Raw genomic sequence first — 16,655 nt, 5'->3', positions numbered from 1 at the left:
AAATGACTTTGAAAGATAATTGGAAGGGTAATCACTGGCTGTTGTGGGTCTTGAGGGTTTTTTAAAAATTTCTTTTTATTGTGTTTGTTTCTTTGGTTTTTCATTTCTTCAAAGACAGATGGGTTTAAATGAAGGAGAATTTAGAGAGGCTGTGCAAAATCAATAAATCAATGGAGCAAACAACTTCATTGTGTGTGTTGCAGAAGGCAACATTATACAAGTTAAATGGTTAACCTTGGAAATGAGCAGAGATACCTTTGCTATCATAAGGGGGAAAAGGAAAGGAATTATAGGTGCCAATGAAGTAAGTTCAAAAGTTAAAAAAAAACATGGTTTCATCTTCTCTGTAAAGTACTAATAGTATGATAGTAGTAGTTTGCATAGACTCTCAAAATAGTTTTTATTGAGCCAAAAGGAGTACATATTTCTTATTCACTGTAGACATAGGGCAAAATGACTTTCAGGAGAAAGAGCTAATTCACACCTTTGAGTAGTATATCAGTAAGTTTAGCCATTCCTCTACCTCACAACCAGACAGCATTCAGTCACCACTGATTTATTCAATAAGAATTATTTGTGCCAGGTAGTATTTTAGGAAGTGATGAAGGATATACATGCATTTTTTTCCTCTTAAGAGTGTAAAAATACAATGAGAAACAAAAGATAAAACAGGACATATAACAACTGATATCTATCATTTATCTATCTATTATCTCTTCTGTGGTAGGAGACACATATATAGGTAGACTTATTTTTTTCATGAATATAACTACTCACTTGTATATCTACATTTTGTTGATTTATCAACCTATTTTAAAGAGGAGATTAATAACATCATATTTTATTTTTAGAAAAAGAATTTGGAACCAATGTAATGGTAAATGATGGAGGATCAGAAAGAGAAAAAAATAGAACATTTTAGGAAGATCTTATAGTTGAGAATAGAAATGATGACAGGCAGAGATAAAACTTAGGAACTGGAAGAGAAGATGAGTGTGGAAATACTTAGGAGATAGAAATGGTTACCATTACTTCATTTAACTTCTTTGTACATAATATCTATTAACAGTGTTCACAAGAAGTTACCCAGGGTTTAACAGAGCATAGACGGTGAAAGTTATCTCAGAGATATGCATGGTCACTAATACGCCAGTCTTAAGGGAGTCTACCTCATTGATGGCAGTAAATCTATTTCCTTTACAAGTCAAATTTCAGATCTATTAAATGGGCCATGAACTGATAACCAGAGTTTAGGATTCTTGTTTTAGTTAAGTACACCTCTATCTAAGAATTATGCAAAGTCTTAGAACTAACCTATGGATTTAAAACTTTTTAAAAGAGTTCCACTTAAAAATGGAACTCTTTGTAGGGAGGGAGAGCCTGGGTGGCTCAGTCAGTTGGGTATCTAACTCTTGGGTTTCAGCTTAGGTCATGATTTCACAGTTCATGAGTTCAAGCCCCAATTGGGATTCTCTCTCTCCCTCTCTCTGCCCCTCCCCTGTTCATGCTTTCTTTCTCAAAATAAGTAAATAAAAAAACAAATAAAATGCTTGTAGAAAGTTCTGAAATTATCTTTACACATGTATCTTTGTGANCAACACTTATAATTTTAAAATAAATGTCCCAAATTTAAATGTCCCTTATAAATTTTTAAAACTATTTATTTATTATTGGGATAGAGAGACTGAGTGTGAGTAAGATACGGGTNTTGGGATTCTCTCTCTCCCTCTCTCTGCCCCTCCCCTGTTCATGCTTTCTTTCTCAAAATAAGTAAATAAAAAAACAAATAAAATGCTTGTAGAAAGTTCTGAAATTATCTTTACACATGTATCTTTGTGATTTGGGTTCTAAATCTCTAAATGACTAAAACCTAAATTTTCTAAAAATATTTTTTGGGGTTTCACTTGAAGTTATAAATTTTCCTTTGAGTTATATCTCATATATTCCCATTAATTTTTTTTTCTGAATTAATCTTCAAGGATGCATGTTCACTAATAATATTCTGTAAATATTTAACTAAATCAAAAGCTTAAAGTATTATAGTAGTCTATAGAATTGGTGAATTCTAATTATTTAGGAAGTTTCTTTATTCTTTTGAATAAATATATAAATANACTGAGTGTGAGTAAGATACGGGTAGAGAGAGTGGGAGACACAGATCCAAAGCAGGCTCCAGGCTCTGAGCTGTCAGCACAGAACCTGACATAGGGCTCAAACTCACAAGCCATGAGGTCATGACCCGAGCTGAAATCTGGCATTTAACCAACTGAGCCACCCAGGCACCCCATAAAGGTCCCTTATAAATAGGACATACATCAACTTTTCAATTATCATATACTTAAAACATTTTTATAATTATAAAATAATGTACTTTTTATATAAAATTTGAGAAATAGAAACAATTTAAAAAATACAAACATGCATAATCCTACTTAAAAACTTTGTGTTTTAAATTATTTTCTTTTAAGCAGTGAAAGGTTTTATAATATGGCAGTGCAAGTGGCTGGGGCAGATGGTTTTATAGGTTAAGTATGGTTTAAAGAAGAACAAACAGAAGTCCAAAAACAGTGGAGAAGCTCCAAAAGCAGAGGCGGACCAGTGGTATGCAGATTTGACTCTCAAGTATTTAGGGATACTATTGGAGATGGGATTCCCACGCAAATGTGATTCCCATGGAAATGTCTGTCGAATGAAGTAAAAACATCTAAGGAGCCTCAGATATGGCTTACTAAAGTCTTGGATTTTGGTTTTAACCAACAAATTGACTTCTCTTTAATCCATGTATTGGAAATTACTAAGGAATATTTAGCTTCCATATATTATTATTTAATATAGCTAAGAATTGAATAAACTGGGAAAAAAGATGTCAAAAATACTTTTGCATAAGTGGGTACCTTCTGATAAAGGTAAATTTGATTCATTCAAAAATCATGCATAAATCTAAATTTTGATTTCTTCTAACTGCCCCAGTCCTCTGAAATTAAAATAATGATAAAGATAATGGTAACAAAAAAACATAATAATAATTGCTCTTATTCTCTTCCTACTGTGAAAACTCGGTACCTCCTTGATAGTTGCACCCTGGTATTGTAGGTACAAACAGCAATGACCATTTTACAACTTCTGAGAGTGAGTTGCTTCAATTAAAATTCAGAACATTCCACTCCTTTTCTCAGAATACTCCTTTATTAGAGATGACAGATATTTACTTCTTTTGTCAAAGAAATAGTCCTAGGTATATAGCTAGCAAGAAAGATGTCACCTTATCCTCTTGGACGTGTTCAAATCATGCTCAAATAGGAAAGGCAAGATTCTACTTATTAGCTCTCTGTGTGTCTTAAATTTTCTTTCTTTGTAAGTCAATTTGTACCTGTTTGAATGTGACCTGCCTCATTTCTGTATGATTATGGTTCAAAAATAATGTGTCTTTTTCAATAATGTAATTGCAATATGTTTAATTCTCAAAAATGCCTATATATTAGAAGATGGCTATCGTTATAATGTCATAATGAACATTGGAAACCACATTTTTTTTTGATATATGGTACTGATAAATCTCTGAATATTCAACATCTTGGTAAGTAAATATAAGCTAATAAAATATATTGTGCTTTTTTTTACTTATTTATTTTGAGAGAGAGAGAAAGATTGCAAGCATGAGCTGGGATGGGGCAGAGAGAGAGGAGGGAGAGACAGAATCCCAAGCAGGCTCCGTGCTGTCAGTGCAGAGCCCAATGAGGGGCTCGAACTCACAAACCATAAGATCATGACCTGAGCTGAAGTTGTATGCTTAACCAGCTGAGACACCCAGGAGCCCCAGTACTTAACATCAAATAAAACTTTGAAATTATTAGAATGGTTAGATGAAAGAGGTGTTAAATAATTTGCTTTAAATATAGAATGGAGTAATGACGATTCTTTTATTATAAAGAAACTATAACAGTGTAATTTCTCTTGTGTATCCTCTAAGTTGTTGAAGTATCATTAAGAATAGTAAACCATCTTAACAGTTATTGTTAAAAGATCTTCTTTGATTCAGTTTGCAATGGCACAGGAAAATCTAGTGGCTTGAGTAAAAATATTGGAAAAGCATTTTTTCCTTTGAAGATCTCTGAATAGATTGTTATTGTGATTCATCTTCTAAATAGTTCCACCTCTTCAAACAAAAACATGGGACTAGTGGCAAGTTGCCACAAATCATAATAAAGTCCTACTTATAATGAAATTTGGTGACATTGAACTCTTGAGCTTCTGTTAGTTGCATTTGCTGGAAAGAAGTGTAAGAGGTAAATGATAAAGAAGGACCTAACGAGCAAAAGAAGGTAATGCTTCCTGCTGCAATTCATCACCTACCTACATTATCTATGGTTTTAGTAAGCATATGAAGTACCATTCCCACTAGTTTTGTTTCATGTGATTTGGAATAGTTGTGATTTCTGTCTCCAGCCATCAGCAAGTAACATGGCTAAATGAAACGTGATTATAACTTTCAGGGTTAGGTTTATGTAGAAGGCTTGCCAGAGATTTGAAAGTAAAAATAAAATTAGTTTCAGAAGAAATTAATTTTGTAGAATCCTAGTACCAAAGTATCAGTGAGGTAAAGATATATTTTTTAAAAAAATTTCCTATAGGGTAATGTTATTTTTTTGTTTTATTTGCAACATCTTTGAAATCTACACTGTATTATATNTCTCTCTCTCTCTCTCATTCATATGTATGAATATATAAGAATACTGCATAGGAAATAATATATATATATGAATATAAAAAATAAAAGAATGAATATTAAAAATTAACATTGAAAGGTTCCTGGAAATCATCAGGCTCGGGTGATAAGAATTACTATAGGGCTCTGTAATAGACATTCACAATTTACAATTCATAGTTCTTCATAGCATTCATCTGCACACTGAAAACTTAGAGACAGATATTATAAGTTGTATAAAAATACTTTTATATCTGACAACAAAGAAATATGTAACAGTAGTGCCAATAAGTATCTTCAAACTGAAGTTAAAATACCTGGAAGGGAGAACCTGGGTGGTGCTGTCGGTTGAGGGTCTAACTTTTGACTTTGGCTGAAGTCATGAGCTCATGGTTCCTGCTTTCCACCCTGCATGTTTGGAATTGTCTCTCTCTCCATATCTTTCTGCCCCTCATTCCCCCCAAAAATAAATAAATAAACTTAAAAAAATACCTGGAAGGGAATACCTGATCAAATTGATGTAGACTGACTTAATGGAGAGTATTATTCTGCAGTACAGAAGTCCTTCAATTAATATGAGTATCTTTTAGTACTAGTGGCATCACAAGTCCTAACTGCTAATTCTTTGGAGGAATTAAATTAAAATAAAAAAGTAAGTAAAAATATTAGAGGATTTTCAATACTAAACATACAACTAAAAAAATCTAATTTAATGGGCAGATATTAAGACAACATGATAGGGCCACTGAGGAAAGCATCACCTTCAAATTATAGTCACACTTTTTTTTATGTTTAAAGTGCTTGACCATATAATTCCCTTGATGAACAGATATTTGTACATTTCCTTCTTGCAACGGAAATTGCCTTTATTGTTATCATTTATTTGACATCCAAAATTTTAAAATATCTATCAAAACAAAAGTTAGTCTTCCTATTTTAATTTTTTTCTCAACCAAAATGAAAAACAAAAAAGGTAGATCTAGAAGATGAAGAAATTTGCTTTTTTTGATTCCATATTTTTCTGAAATAATAAGTGAAAGTGTATTTTTCAGCAAAATTATGTAAGAATGCTGTTTCATGGTTCATGACAAAAAGCTACAACAAGTAGCAAATGAAAGACTTTGAAGAATGGGATATCAGTTTTTCCTACTATTTCTCTGATAAATTTTGGCATTTTTAACATGTAAGATCTCTTTGCTAAAACTTCACAAGCCGAAAACCAAATCATGGTTTAAAATGAAAACCATATGGGGAGCCTCGGTGACTCATTCGATTGGGCTTTGAACTCTTGATTTCAGCTCAGGTCATGATCTCACTATTAGTGAGATGGAGCCCACATGGGGCTCTGAGCTGACTGTGGATCCTGCTTGGGAACCTTCCTCTACCTCTCTCTCTAGCCCTCTTCCTCTCATTCTCTCTCAAAATAAATAGATAAACTTACAAAAAAGGAAAAACAATTAAGATGACTTCAGCAATAATTGATTACCATGGAATTGAATTCAGAGGAGTATTACAGATGTTTTCAAGAGAATATGTAAGGTAACTATCTCCTAATAACTTTATAATATATGCATTGTTAATTATAATCAAATTCCTTCAAACTTTATTAAATAAAATGGACTCATTGAGAATGAATATATCATTTAGAACTTTTTTAAATAGCTTGTTCCTTAAAGGAATATTCAAGATACTTAAAGTCACATCTACTAACATTGAACAACTCATGCAATTCATCTCATGTTTACTTAAAAACAAATATTTATATATAATCTAATGAAGATAGTAAAGATGAGTGTGTTTGACTAATATTGATAATAATAATTAGTAATTTATTGTGAGTTAATAAGTAAATATACACACAAAGGTGTTTACCAGTCTGGTATTTTTTCCTTAAAAATTTTTTTTAACGTTTACTTATTTTTGAGAGAGAGAGAGAGAGCGAGAGAGCAAGTGGGGTGGGAGGCCCTGAGAGAGAGGCAGCAGAGAATCCGAAGCTGTCTCCCCAGTGTCAGTGCAAAGCCCAACATAGGCTGAAACCCATGAACTGTGAGAGAATGAACTGAGCCAAAGTCGGATGCTCAACCATTGAGCCACCCTGGTGCCCCTGATTTTTTTTTCCTTTTAACATTTTCTTGTTTTGTTTTTTTTTTTAACAATCAGACATGGAGCAATGTGATGATATTTACCATTTTCCCTGAGTTTTTGAGTAAATCTTCAGTCATTCTGAAGAGAAAAATGTTTTTATGATTTTAAGCATTACTGTCAATATTATCCTTATGTATATAAGCTGCAAATATGGAAACATGTATTTCCTCAAATATGTGTTTTCTAAAAGATGAGTTATGAATAGATGTAGCACTCACAAGGAATTATTACCTTGGTAAGAAGCAGCAGGATACATGGGTGAAAGAGTGAGTTGTGTGCACAGTATCCCATTAATTGGCAGCCTCAAGGGGCTGTCTGGCAGACTTGCTCTCCATTCAGCAAAGCTTGTATGCAATAGGCCCTGTGAGGACTCAGGTCTTTAATCCTCTGCTCTTTGCCTCCACTATCACTGGGAAGTAACGGTTGTGAAAATTATTCAGGCATAATCTTTTTTTTTTAACTTTTTACTTATTTCTGCGAGAGAGAGAGAGAGAGAGAGAGAGAGAGAGAGGGACAGCGTCAGCAGGGTGGGTCAGAGAGAGAGAGAGGGAGACACAATCTGAAACAGGCTTCAGGCTCTGAACAGCTGTCAACACAGAGCCCAACACGAGGCTCGAACCAACCAAGAGATCATGACCTGAGCAGAATTCAGATGCTTAACTGACTGAGCCACCCAGGCACCCCTATTCAGGCATAATCTTAAAATCACCTAGTCGGGCCCTGGGGGTGCTCAGTCAGTTAAGCATCTCAATTCCTGATATCGCCTTAGGTCATGATCTCACAGTTGGTGGAATTGAGACCTGCATCGGGCTGGGCTCTGCACTGAGCATAGAACCTGCTTGGGATTCTCTCTCCCTCTTTTTCTGCTCCTCCGGCACTCATTCTCCCCCTGCCCCCCCCCCCAATAAATCAACTTAAAAAAAAGAATACTTAGAGCAAAATCTAGGAAATGAAGCCCTAATAAATTAGCACTGTAGCGTATGCTTCTAAAGATCTTTCATCTGTGAGGGACTTTCTATAGAATATAGAAGAAACCAGGCTCTGGCAGAACATAGGCCAAGACAGCCAAGACAGGGAAAATATTTTAGGAAAGCAAAAAGATACTCAATGGAGGAGAAAAAAAGATACGGTGAAGAGTGTGAACAAAGAACATGAAAGTGGAACATATTTAGTAGGGCAGACAAAGAACTGGTTAAAGGACAGTAAAAATAAAACATATGAAGAATAATGAAAAGTGTGAATTAGACCTAGAGTAGGTGACAGTTATGTGAAATATAATGGAAATTGCACACCAGAAATAAGGGTGGGTGACAATTATTCATTTACATTTCATTATCTTGATGAACTCCTTCGCTTTTCAATTACTTTCAGGTACATGTAGATTCAAGGAAATATTTTTAGTTAATGTGCCGTTGTTTTTTTTATCTCAATGAGTTGAAATATTGTTATTTGTTTTTTACTTTTGAGAATGACAATTGCTAGCTCTTATTAACAGTTTGATATACTTCATATGTAATATCTCAAATATTAATGTATGTGTTCATCACAAGCATCCTGTGAAGTGGATATCACTATTATTCTTAACTTACAGATGAGAAAGCTAAGATCTTGACAAGTTAACTAAGTTTGCCAAGTATCACACAACTTGTAAACATCCACATGACAGTTTCCTGTGGTAATCTGGCTTCAGAGACAATGTTCTTAACGCGTATTTCATAATAACCCTAAACTAACAACCTGCATTTGAAGAAATGGTAATTAGTACGCTCTCATAATTTTCTTGTCACTATATCATTTTAAAATAGTTAACCAGTTATTTACCAAGTTTAAAATTACCAAATGTCTCCCCAAGTACATATTTTACATTTGTAAATATAGCATGGGTAAACTAAGAGAAAGATACGTAATACTTTTTACAAAGAAGCATATGTAAAGCCTAAAGATTAAACAGTGTTAAATATTAACATGACACGAGTTGTGGTAAATATATTTTAAATGGGCATTTCAGGTTATTTTCTTAGAAAAGTTCATTTTGTTAAGGATAGTTTTCATTGCCAATAAACTAGATCCTCTTAAAACATTTATAAAGAATTTCAGATTAAAAGTCATTCACATCAGCAAGTGCTGGATTTTATTTCTTTCCATTTTTACCCATTTTGACTAGATTCTAAAGAGGACAGAAACTTTTTTTTGGTAACTATTATCTGAAAAAAACAATATCATTATAATGAGATCTTTCAAAAATTACTCAGCCTACGTGATGTTTGTTTAAAATGTTTGTTTTCTTTAAAAAGGGGAAAATTTGAGGTAATACTATGTGGTGTCACTTATAAAAATCCTTTTTTTCTTACGCTATAGTTTTAAACTTACAGAAAAATTTTCAAGAATAGTACAAGGGATCCCATATGCTCTTTATCCAGAGTTGCGAATTGTTTACATTTTGTCTCATTTGCTTTAGTATTTTGTATACACACATGTACACTCACACATATGTATATGTCATACATATATGTACATATAGTGTATAGATGCATATGTCACACATATGTTTAAAATGTACATTTTATAAACTTTTTAAAGTGACAGGGAAATATATTATCCCTTTACTGTTAAATTTTTCATTGTATATTTCCTAAGTAAAATAACATTATTTTGCCTAACTATAGTATAGTTATAAAAATCAGACAATTTAATAACGAGGTAGCACTATTATCTAATCCAAAATTCATATGTGAATTTCCTCAAGTTTTTGAGCTCTATGTATGAAGCAGAATCACACTTTCATTGAGTTATTATAACTCTTTAGTCTTCTTTGGTAAGAAACAATCTCTCAAACTTTCTTTGCATTTCCTAAAAATGACTTTTTTAAAGAGAACAGGTCAGTTATTTTATAGAACAGTTTTGGGTTATTCTGCTGTTTCTTCAAGATTAGAAATAGGTCATGTATTTTTGCAAGAATATCACGGAAGGGATAGTGTCCTCAGCGAATCTTCTCAGAAGGGGTTTGATGTAGACAGTGATGGTGGATTGGAACATTCATTTGGTCTAAGGATCCTCTGGATTTCACCCTTGGGAAGTTACAGTTTTCTTTTTCAATACTAAATATTTTGTTGGGAGATACTTTGAGACTATTGTATATATCTTGTCACTTATCAAAATTGTACGTACGAGCTTTAGCATCTATTTTTTTATTTTTTTAGTCCATCAATCCTTCTACACTTACTAGGTGGAATTGTGCCCTAAGGAAGAACACTGTTTTCTTCCCAATTTTTTACATCATATTAAATATGGATTCTTGTTTTATTCCATGAGTTGTAATCCAATATTATTATTTATTTAAATACTCATAATGCCCTAGATTCGACAACCCTTTAATAGGCTTCAGTGTGCACATCATCTCATGATTCTTTAAGCATTTCCTAATTTCCTCGCACAACAAAATGCACCAGGCTCATCTTGTGCTTTTCATTCCTCAACTCTCTAATCATCCACAAGCTCTGGTTACTTTTAGTTATGAATGGGTTTAGAAAAGCAAGATCTTGGTGCTAGATGTGTTTGGTATAGCTGTTGTTGTTATTTCCTTGTTTCTAAGGATTATCCATGTTAAGAGAAGAAATTCAATATACCATAAAGAGATATATTTATATCATAAAAATAAAAGATATATGTATATCATAAAGAAAAACAGAGTCATATCTTTATTTATTGCTGTTAAATTCTATAAAGTGGCCACACATACTGAATTAGTGAGTATTAAGTCATTGCTCCTGGGAAAAATAGGTTAGGTTCCTACAAGCCTCTTCTTATAACATTTTTGTCAACTATTCAATACATAAATTTGTTAAATATGTGCTTCTGCTTTATTTACTATATGTTTCTTACAAACAATTAATATTATGCAGTATTTGTTTATAATAAAGCACTACCAAGAAGGGTTTAACATTTTCTTGTCCCTGGGTGACATGACCCTAACTTTCCTTGGCTTTCACCCTCACAACAATACTATTCAGTGTGCTGTTGGTTGTAATTTCATGAATCCACAGATCTAGCTACTTTTCTATTTTTTTTCCAAAGCTTTATCACATACTATGATGCTACCTTAGCATTTTCTAGAATGATTTCACATGCAGATTGACAAATTTCCTCTTCCCTTTTCTGAAAGTACAGTAGTGTGGATTTATTAACACTGAGCCCACCACCAAAAGCACCATCACCTGTATCAGAACACAGCTTATCTAACACTGTCTTTTCTCTGTAAGGCACATCACAGCCTTGTTGTTCTCGGCACACTACACAGCACGTTAACTCTACACATGGGGGCCATTTTAAGTAGGAAAATCACCAAAAACAAAACAAAAACAAAAAAAACAAAAAAAAACCCCTGCCCAAATGTGAAAAAACATGGCACTAAATACACCATGAAAAGGACACATGTGTATAGTGTGAGAGCTAAAACAAGAAGGCAGTGTCCTCTCATTTGACCTCAGCTAGGACTGCAGGCCGCAAGCAACTCCAATTGTTTAATCACTCTGTGCATGTCCTCCGATGACTACAAAGCAGTGTGACTCTTGATTTGGGGGTTGCAAATATATTTTAGCAAGTAGGTGAATTGACAAGGATGGAATCTATAAATGATGAGAATCAGCTGTGCAGTGTAAAATATAAACCATAGGACATAAGCATGTAAGAAATACATAAAATGTATATACATAAATATTTAACGAATGGATATATTCATTATAATGAATATATAAATTATTTTTAAAATATATGAATATATAAAATAATACATATTTTATAAATATATTTAATATTTGGAGGGCTGCACACACACGCACACATATTTCTTCCTAAATTTCTCTCTTCTTCGTTCTGAATTTCCACATATGTATGTATAGAATACATACCTACATATGTATGTGTAAAATAAAAAACAAAGCACTTTTAACATTTTTAACATAAAATAGTGCACCAGGTAAACCTACTTACTACTAATAATATTCATCTACAATTCTTTATTATGTACATTTATAAGAATTTAAGTGTACAAACTTGGACATTTAAAGTGAATGTTCCAAATATGTGGAAAAGTAGAAATTTGCTAATTCTTAAAGTTTTGGATAAGCACTATGCTTCCTATAATAAACTTCCTAATGGTCTTCTAGATCTAAACACTTCTAAAATTTAAAAAATAAAAATAAAATTGGGGCACCTGGTGGCTCAATTAGTTGAGTGTCTGAGTCTTGATTTCGGCTCTAGTCATGATCCCAGAGTCAGGGGATCAAACAAACCTTGCATCAAGCTCTGTGCTGAGCGTGGAGCCTGCTTAAGATTTTCCCTCTCCCTTGGCTTTTCCCCTGCTTGCATTCTCTCTCTCTCCAAAATAATAAGATAATAAAATAAAATAAAATAGCTAACTTTGAACATAATTCTGAAAAAGACTTAAAGTCTTTTTAAATTGATGTTGAAAGGATTAAGTAAGACAATTAAGCAAGCTAATGTAAGTGTTAGTGCTAACAGACTTTAAAAGTGCAAACATCACAAGGAGGAAAAAAAAATCTTGAGACTAATGGTGTGTTTATCTTTAAAAGCAATATTTAGATGTCTTTCTCCTTTTTTTAAAAAAGAATATTTAGGGGGTCTGGGTGGCTCTGTTAAGTGTCCGACTTCAGCTCAGTCATGATCTCACGGTTCATGGGTTCGAGCCCCACATTGGGCTCTGTGCTGACAGCTCAGAGCCTGAAGCCTGCTTCAGATTCTGTGTCTCCCTCTCTCTCTGACCGACCCTCCCCTGCTTACACTGTCTCTCTCAGAAATAAATAAAACATTAAATATTTTTAAATAAAGAACATTTATTTCCTTCTGAGGTAAATTGTAATATTTAGCCAGTAAGGAGAATTTAGGGAACTTGTTAAAAAAATAACCTTCTTCCAGTCTGAGATAGTCATTGCTGGCATGTAGCCTTGTAGTATACCAGCAAAGAACATGAACTTTTAAGCCATAAATGGATTCATATTTTCCCCCAAACTGCTATTTGCCAGCAATAGGATATTAGGATTAATATTTAATCTCTATAAAGCATGTTTTTATCACATTAAAAACTTTCATTATCTCAAGTTCATAGTTATCTAAATTAACACAATGGTTTTTAATATATCATACAGTACATCCTACTCAGTATTGCTGAGACAGCTTAATATACAAAATCCTGATTTTACTGTATATGTACAGAACTGTATTCTGCATTTTTGTTCATTGTTATATGTTGAATGTTTCCTTTAGTCATGGGAAATAGTTGAAACATGCTTTCCTAACATTGTGGTATATATTTATGTGTTAATATTTATTCAATTTGTCTTTATTGGAATTTGTTTTTAAATATTATAGTGATTCAGTTCTCCCATCCCACAAATATCTAATGAATGACCATGTCATACTCAGCTTCATGCTAAGTGTAAAATGTATGTGAAAAGGATAAAATTCCTGCCTTGTGAGTCTTACAGTCTCTACCAGAGAGGGTACACAGCAAACAAAGACAAACACGAAATTACAAAATGTGACATGCTATATGAAATGAATGAGGCTTTAAGTAGCCTTTCTTTTTCCCTTTCCATCTTTTTTTTTCATCTGTCCATTGATCTATGTGACAGGAGCTAAGAAAAGCCATTCCAAAGAGCCAAGCTCTGTGACACTGAATAGCCAGAAGGGGCCAACTGTGTAGGAGACCAGGGAAAGATCATTCCTGGCCAAGGAAACAGTATGTGTGAATATCCCTTGTTAAGACAGAGTTTGGTACATTTTAGGAACCCAAAAAGGGCCTCATGTACATCTGAAGCATACTGAAAGGTTAAGATGCAGAGCTGACCAAGGGCTCTATAGTTGTTAACAGACATGTTGAAAATGCAACTGATCAAAGTTTTGATCAAAGTTCATTTTGAATCTTTACCCTTCTTTTGCTTTTGACCTTACCCACTTAGATTATTCTCTGCCTTGCTGAAAACTCCAGTATCCATACTTTGTTAATTCTTAAGTAAGAGATAGTCCTATGATTTATGTCATAATCAACCTGTCAGTTTAATAATGGGACAGGACACAAGACTTTTTTTCAAAGCACCATATTTAGGTTAAAGTTCTCGCTTCTTCCAGTTCAGGCTGCTTCTGACTGGAAGTCTGCAACTGCAGCAGGCTGCTTTGCAAGTGGAGAATGGGGTGTGATTGGGTAACCTTGCTCTCCAAATTCAGTCTGCTCAACAGCACTGCCACCCTTTATCAGAAAGGTCCTTTTCTGCAATTTGTGTTCTTTGCCCTGGGAATCCCTCAGTGCCCCCCACGCTCTCGCTCCTCACCCTGCAGGCTTCCCTGCACATGTCCCAGGGCTACCCCACTATGGTCCTTTTTCCCAGCTGGCCCACATCTCTCTCTGGTAGCACTCACTGCTCCTTGACCTTATGATTCCAGAAACACGGTGCAGCTGCTGCCCCGCTTTTCTGGCTCCCAACAAAGTGGTCAGGCCTTTGCTTGCTTTCCGGATTTCTCAAGCCAGGATTCAGACCCAATGCCACAGACTGTCTAATCCAAGAAACAAACTATGTTTTCCCCCAGGCTTTAGACAAAACATGAACAGAATTCTCTTCTTGCTGTATTTCAGTCAAGTGAACAACTTTATCCCGTGCATGAACCAAGTAAATTTCCTCATGCCATCCATGATGCTCTTCTCCCCTTTACCCTTCAACAGATATGTAAGTTCAGCCTCTCAGAAACATTCCTCAACACCACTGATACCTAGTTCATGCCAACATCCTTCTCCCTCCACCTGAAAACCAGAGCCTCCTGACTGGCCTACTTCTGCCAATTTTGCCCTCATTTAATACAGTTTTTTCTATTTGCTACTAGAGGGTTTTTTTTTTTTAAATTTTAATGTTTATTTATTTTTTAGAGAGAGAGAGAGAGAGAGAGAGAGAGATGGGCAGAGACCAGGGGAACAGAATCTGAAGTCGGCTCCAGGCTCTAAGCTGTCCGCACAGAGCTCCACACAGGGCTCAGACTCATGGACTGCGAGATCATGACTTGAGCCAAAGTCAGACGCTCAACTGACTAAGCCACCCAGATGCCCCTAAGAAAAAAATGTTTTATGTTTATTTATTTTTGAGAGGGAGAGAGAGCGAGAGAGAGAGAGAGAAAAAGGGAGAGAGAGACAGAGCACAAGCTGGGGAGGGGCAGAGAAAGAGGGAGACAGAGGCTCTGAAGCAGGCTCCAGGCACTGAGGTGCCAGCACAGAGTCCAAAGCTGGGCTTAAACTCACAAACTGTGAGGTCATGAGGTCATGACCTGAACCGAAGTTGGATGCTGAGACACCTAGGTGCACCTGGAGTGATTTTTAATAATTAAAATCTATTATATCATTCCTCTGTCTAAAATGTTTTATGCCTCTTCACTGTACACAGTGTAAAATATACCTTTGATAACATAGATTTTGGCTTAATTCTCTAGTTCTCACTATCCAGTTCCCTCATCATACATACAACACCCCCTCCCTTCCCCTTATGTAGATTGTGTTCAATCATCTACATGTAGCCGCCTGAGATCAGTGGCATATATTTATGGAATAAAACAAAGTTGAAAGAGTTAAATAAAGGTAAAATCAAATGTGCCACATGGTGCAATAGGGAGTTTGAGTTCGGCAGATCAGAGTTTGTTTCGAAGCCTTGTCTTTTACTAGCTCTGTGTCTTTGGACCCTGATTTTTCTCATCTGCTAGTTGGGTTGATGTTTCCACTACTGTTGTGAGAATTACATTTATGTGAAGTATACAATAAATCTTGTTTTTTCCCCGTAACAAAACGAACAAACAAACAAAAACAGGGGACAGTTTGAGCTTACGGATGTGCTGTGTGACTTCTGGGATGTGAGTGAAATAAATGAAAGCCTGAGGGAGGGTCAGGATAGGGATGGGCTTGGAATGCTCTGCGCCTCCAGGAAAGCTCCGAGGATGGTGGAATCAGGCGCTAGGCAGCTCAGCCAGGACTACACTTCCCAGAAGCCCAATCTCGCGTGATTTTGGGCAGTTTTAAGGGTGCTGCCGGGAGATTCCAAGCTGCAGAAGTACCTTGGTGGCCTGTTGCTGTCGGTCCTTCCTCCTAGACTTGTCTGTGAGGAGGTTGGCTCACACCACCTATTATACAATCCTCAGTTCTCCTGAACTCCTCAATTTATGTTCCCCAAAGAATCACTTTGCAGTGGAACCTATCGTTTGAGGCAGCGCCAGGTGCAAGGCCGTAAGAAGGGTCTGGACCAAATGCTGTGTGCACGGGAGGTCCACTCACCAGACTCCTGCTCTCTGGTAAGTCTAGAGATACGCTTTAAAACTTAGGCCATTGTTACCAAATAATAGGTGCTATAAATATACATCTTAAAAAGCTCTCTTCACATACAAATTGGCTGTTTCTATGTACCAGCAATGAATAATCCTAAAAGACGATTAAGGAAGATTTTTAACTGAACGATAATATCCAAAAGAATAAAATACCTAAAGATAAATCTAATCAGGTAGGTGAAAGATTTGTATGCTGAAAACTACAAAGCATTCTGAAGAAATTAAAGAAAATCTACATAGTGAAAAGACATTCGTATTCATGCACTTGAAAGATTTAATATTAAAATGCCAATATTTTCCCCAAAGAGATCTATGGATTCATCTCTATCTAATCTCTAGTGACATCTTTTGCACCAATGCAAAAGTTTATCCTTAAAATCAAATGGACTTGCAAGAGACTGTAAATATTCAAAACAATACTGAAAAATAAAAC

Source organism: Crocuta crocuta, unplaced genomic scaffold (assembly GCF_008692635.1).
Source record: "Crocuta crocuta isolate KB4526 unplaced genomic scaffold, BGI_CrCroc_1.0 scaffold656, whole genome shotgun sequence".
Taxonomy (NCBI): Eukaryota; Metazoa; Chordata; class Mammalia; order Carnivora; family Hyaenidae; genus Crocuta; species Crocuta crocuta.
Note: the sequence above shows the minus strand (reverse complement) of the source record.